The 6,405-nt window shown below is 31.9% G+C and overlaps 1 long non-coding RNA gene across 1 annotated transcript; it reads right to left on the minus strand.

The window, feature by feature from the left end:
• Nucleotides 1-960: 960 nt before the first annotated feature.
• LOC134249061 (uncharacterized) lies at nt 961-2,577 on the minus strand. Its single transcript, XR_009988210.1, has 3 exons — nt 2,224-2,577; nt 1,109-1,227; nt 961-1,027 (listed from the first exon to the last, which is right to left on the minus strand). It is a non-coding gene; the product is annotated as an uncharacterized LOC134249061 (long non-coding RNA).
• Nucleotides 2,578-6,405: the final 3,828 nt, after the last annotated feature.

Consider the following 6,405-nt stretch of genomic DNA (forward strand, 5'->3'; position numbering starts at 1 on the left):
AGGTCAAAGGTCAAATAAGTGCATAATTTTAGAAAATTTTCCCAAAACTTTTCATGTTTCTTGCTAAAATTTGTAACAATGGATGCTAAAGAAATAAATTATGAATTTACTCTTTAGAAGGCATCACACTGAATTGCAATATCCACATAATATTTTTGTTCAAATTTGTGTTAAATGACCTTTAAATGGTTGCTAAGCAACAACAATATTCAATTTTTTGGCTTTATAGGTTTCTTATTTCTTATTCTAGACAGTTTTTCATGGTATCGTTTGTAAGCTATAATTAAGGTCAAAAATAATGCATAAAACATCCAACAGTAAGTATATATCAAATTTGAAATGCTGCAATTATTATGGACATATTGTCCAATGTCTGACACATAAAACTGTTGACAACAAAATCAACAGAGATATCACAAACATGAATAGTTTTGTTTTATTTTGTTTTCTTTTTTCAAATCTTGGTTGGAATTCAAAAAATATATCTCTGACTTAAATAAACTGGAACAAAATTTGTAAGATGTGTTCTCAAGTATTTTAATCTTAGTGACAAATACTATTAAAATCATATTAAGGTAAAAATGTATTGCAACCAGTATCATTTTTTAATTATACAAAAGAGTACTTAATTTGTCATTTTCAAAAACTAAGTCAAACACATTTTTTGTCATGTAGAATACATTGTATAAGAAAACATTTACAATTTTTCTTTTCTTACAAGAATTTTTCTACATTTTCAAGTCTTTACTGGGTCACTTGTTAAAACAACTTTTGTCATTTTATAAGCATATGAAAAACAGCAAAGATGGACAAGCACTGAACTTCAGCTACAATCTTTCACACATCCAGTTTATGCGGCATACAATGACTGAATTTCAGTAGCCAAGGATTTCTTTAGTATATGCTACTCTTCTCAGAAACCCTTGACTTATGCTGTCAAAAGTCAGAATTCCTTATATATGACATGATCTTGAATAAACACTTGCATCATTGATAGAAATAAAGAGCATTCCTAAAAGTGAAGTATCTGGCAAAGAATAATTAACAAGCAGGCTTATTTGCTAGTAAGTTTGCAGGTTTTTATCTCTAACTTTAGATTCCAGATTACATTATGTGCACATCATCTTCATGTTGAATGAATTCTCTGCCATCTCTCTGAAAGACCGAGGGAACTCCTTTGATTTGACCGAGGCATGATCATTTTCTAAACGTATTCTGTCCCGACACCTGTAACAAATTTAAAAAAAAAAAGGTTTTGAGAAAGCTTTTCTAATCGAACATGTATTTTTAATCAGATAATTCAGTTTATACAGAAATCTACAATTGACACATTGATAACTTTCCTTTTATGATATTGCTAAGAAGTCTTTATAAAGCATATCATATATATTATATTATATATGTCATATTTTGTCATACTTGTAGTTAAATGGTTTGGTGAAGTCAAAGTATTATGACTGAAAAATTGCCAGCCCTGTACTAAACAATCATGGTTAATCAATTATAAATTTTAAAAAGAATAGCATAATTAACAATTAATGTTATCTAATGCATGAAGTATCCTTTTTTAGTTTCTGTTGTCAGGGTTGTTAAGAGAAAGGGCATGTTGGACTGAAAACTGTTACTTCAGAGAAAAATCCCTGCTCCCCCCCCCCCCCCACTTTTTTTCCCAACATTACCTTTACTATAGAAAATGTCCATTGAAAAGATGGTTGCCCCCCCCCCACTTTTTACCACAGTATATTCATAGCAAGTAAATATAGGAAAAAATTGGAAGTGAAAGGAAGTTGGCCTTGAAAAAAGAAAGGGCTTGTTTGTATGTTATTAAATGTCTCTCTCAAGAATTTCTCTATCAGATGGAGACACCACCACTTGTCGATGGACAGATGCAAATTTTGTTCTGTACTCGGCACTTACGGCAATTGAGCTGTGAGGGATCTTTTTCATGCCAGCACCTACTGCGACAAGGGACCTTAATTGGTTTATATAAGTATAATACATGTGTATAAGATAGATATTTTTATAGTGTCTCATCAGAAGGACAGGTCTCCATGTCTCATAGTAAGATTCGAACCTGCCATGAAAGGATCAACTCCTTACTTCGCGACTATAGGGCAGAGGCTCTAACCACTGCGCCAGTCGGGCTACTCATGTACCTGGGAGTGTTTACTAATAGCCATCCAGTGGCAATGAGGAATTTTGACTGCAATAAAATTGACTTACTAATAACTAAGCACATATGTCCTCCACATCATGGTCTTTTCTGTGCATGGTGGCCATTGGTGGGATTAGCAAGTGGGTCTTCATAGATGAAAGTTCTGAAGCCTTTGGTACCAGCACACTACACATGTTAAAAAAAATATATGTTTGTGTTAATTATGTCAAGTTTTATTTTTCTTTGAATGGTACTTAGAGGTGGTCATGAAAACTTACCCACTTCAAAAACAACACAAAAATAAGTCGAACTTATTCGAATCCATCATTGCAAAACACGGTTTGGATGTTCAGGCCAACAATACAAAAATTGATTTGTTTGATGTATTCTGACAATCTCTCAACATTGCCCCTACCCAATAATTTTTTCAGCACTTCAAACTTTTATTTTTCTTTTAAATTTACTAAAAGTGTTTCATTTTAAAGCAAAGATGTATATTTTCTATCTTTTTGACTGAAAGTTTTTATAACAATAAAATTGTGTAGCTAACAAACATGTCAAATGTGTACTGTTAAGAAATCTGTGATTTTATGACAGTTATCAATTTTTCAGCAGTGTAAACCACCCGAAAATTAACCCGACCTACCTACCCATCTTGGAAAATGTGGATCGGAGTACATCGAACAAAAATATTTTAGGCCTATTGATCAGTCAACACAGTATTCGGATTCCAAATTGAGAAAACTGTGACATTGTATTGTAAACAATTTTGTCATCGGAAAAAAAAGTTTTGTGATTGTTGTAAGAACCGAAAAGTATCATTTTTGGGTTACCGACGATGTCAAACCAGCGAACGGTTTCATATCACATGTACATGTGTAGCCAGGGTCCAGTCTATACTACTATAGTATATAGGTCCTTGGTAGTCTATAATGTCTTTTCATTTCAGTCAATGTACTTTAAAACACTTTTAAACTTTTCAATCAATACTTACTCACATATAATGCCAAAGAAAAGACCCGTCATATCTGATGAATTGACGTGTTTTCCATCCTAAAATAATCATGAAAATCCATGTTGTTGTTTACTGGTACAGCGGAAACACGTGTTAGTCTCGAATAATATCAACTCATACCGTAAGGAGTCGTGTAAATGCGAGATTTTGTATCATTGTGTTTCAAAGTTTTTTTTTTTTTTTTTTTTTTTTTTTTTTACATTTCATGTCAGTATATGTTTAATTGTATTTTATATTAAGAATATATTTTAAAGCAAACAGCAATAAAACCTGATTTTTTTTTTACGTAGATCTAGACCTTTAGGAATCAAACATTTCTTTTTATCAACACTGAATGAACTAATTGAACATTACATAAATAAACAAAAATACATAAGTACTACATTTCTCTAAGGATGTAAAGATAATTACTGTTATCTTAAACCATTTTTTTTAATAAAGCATCATATTTAATTAATTATAATAGTACTAAACATGTTGCTCCGAATGAGGCGCAACGAAAACGACCTTGACGTTAAATATTGACTTCAATTCGAATTTTCTTCAAAAAATTACGCGGGGGTTCAAAATTCAAACTATGGTAATTCAGAAAATACCGAAAATAAAGAGACCAGTGAAGGCTTGTTGAAATGGAAATTTTCTCCACTTTTACCAGCTGTACTTGTGATTTTGTTTTCCCTATTTCAACACAGAAATAAAGGTAAAACTGCGTTTAATTTAAATATTACGAATAAAACCCAGAAAAATCATATGCGTTGAAGAAAATGCTTGTTTTTACAAAATATTTAAAAGTAAAAGCAATAATTTTTACATATTTTAAAAGCAGCGAAAATATCCTTTTTAAATATATTAATTTTATTTAAATGATTTAATCAGGAAAAAATATATCTATCGTCAGGAAAATCATCCTTGCTTTGGAAAATTGCGTCATTTTCAAAAAATCATGAATGTCTTCAAAACGTAAAATCTAATCATTACCGATTAATAAGGCTCGAAATTTATACAGGGTCTGAAAGTAGAGAAAATTTCCTAAAAGATGATATATAGTTTATATACCTTAATGCTATTTTTAAAAAGATACGGAGGTCCTGTTATCGCGTTGTCGTGTTTTAACGCGCTATCGGTCATATTGACCGATGCGGTAGAGAAGCAATCGGCAATCCTCGGCTGACTCCGCTACGCTCCATTCAAACCTCGGATGTGATTAGTGGAGGAATACGCATCAAATTCTTACATTTCTCCGCCGGAAACTGTCTTATCACGCATTTCATAGTTCGCTCTGCATAACGTTCTTTGAAAATGTTTCTTAATTTGTGCAATTCTTTATCGTGAACAGGTTTTGATTACAACCTCATGTACGTAGGCTTTGAAAGCTAGAACAAACTGTTGAGAGCGCCACACAATAACTCCGGTCTCAAATGTACGACATTTGAATGAAATTCAATTAAGATCACATGACTGAAACAGCAAGATGGAAGATCACCGTTGACGTCCGAGGTTATGTGCGAGGTACGAGTCATCCGAGGAAATCCGAGTGGTAGAGAAGGGGTTAATAAATATATAAAATACTTTTTCACACCTATTTCAACTGAATTGAGCAGGATTACTTAAAACTTAAACAAATAGAATGTTAATTCAATTAAAAACAGCAACACTTTTGGTAAACTATGAGATAATGTAAAAGTGTTTGTACGCTTCAAGTTTTAGGTATGCCATTTCGATATTGAAATTTGTTTATGAACGTCATGTAGTTTAAACAAATTACGCATTTATCACGTGACTGTCAAATCAGGTGACAAAAACTGAAATCAATACGGAGTAAAATATACTGTTTAATCGTGATATAAATGACCTTTGAAAATGTAAATAGCTTTAGAAAATTAAAGTCATTTTAAAAGTGAGTTCATTTGTACACATCTTTATATCGTTGTCTAGATAAGATAAGCTTTATTTAGAGTCAGTATGGTAGTTAAAGATTAACACAACCTCTAATGATCTTTTGACTGACATTGTTAACATATGCATAACAGTAAAACAATGAAAATATACAGTACTATATAAACAGAAATTACTTGTAACAGTACACCACACAGTTTCATTTACCGGGTAGATGACATATCAGTTAAAGAAGAATATAAAAGACACGCATGTACAGACACACAAACAATACAGCACAGATGCATAAGGAATGTTACAGATAGAGATACATACATGTATATAAGACACACCTTTACAGACTCGCAAGCAGTACATCACAGAGACATAAGAAAATAACAGAAAAGAAAAAGATACACATGTACACTCACAAACAGAAGATGACACAACTTACGAGGGGCGTTCAATAAATAATGTCATTGGGCTCGGAAAGAAACAAATAAACGCTTTTCTATGACTTAGTCTAAATGATTTAACTAAAATATTCTCTTTCAATTAAAACGCATATGCGTAACATTTTCATTCAATTTATAATTGTTTTTTGAACACATTTTTGAGTATGACCCTTCGTATACTGGAATATGGCAGATCCTATGATTTGCTGTACTTGTTTTTTTCTTTCTGATAGATGTTTTCCTAAGTTTAGGAAATGAAACTAGTCAAAGGTTGAAAGATCTGGCAAATTTTGTTGGTGTGTCAAAACATTTACTTCCCCAAAACTCCTTTACTCTTCATGGCCTGTGGGTTTGGCCGCCGTCATGAAGACATTTAATGTAGTGTATTTCTCATTCTGTTTCCTTCCTCTTATATACCTTTCAATTTTTTGCAAAAAAAAAATTGTTTTCTAGACTCCTCCAGATATTTGAACTTCCTCCCCGAATATGAATTTGAACAACAAGACCGCTAATATTTCAGAAAATAGCATATAAAACTGTATTATGCTCCTGCAATTCTTTGCTCTTCTTAGGCCTTTGCAGTTTTGTCAAGTGCATCTCATTGTAAATTTGTTTTGAGGGATTAATGCAAAATGGATTCAAGTTTCCTTATCTGTTAGAATTTTACACAAACATGGATAAGTACAATTTTTGATTTTTTAAAAGAATTGTTTGGATATTCCTACACACTGTCGTTTTCACTCATTTTTCAAAATATAGGGTGACCTTTGAGTATTAAACTCTTTTATTATAAAATGTTTATTCAAAACAGTATGAACTATTCCCCAAAATGATTTTTATGAAGTTTGCTATGTGCCTTAAAGTCAATAAAACATAATCAATGATAATTTGTTGAAATTTCGCAA

This window comes from Saccostrea cucullata, unplaced genomic scaffold (assembly GCF_032062105.1).
Source record: "Saccostrea cucullata isolate Sc308-1 unplaced genomic scaffold, CSIRO_AGI_Scuc_v1 ctg1861, whole genome shotgun sequence".
In the NCBI taxonomy this organism is placed as follows: domain Eukaryota; kingdom Metazoa; phylum Mollusca; class Bivalvia; order Ostreida; family Ostreidae; genus Saccostrea; species Saccostrea cuccullata.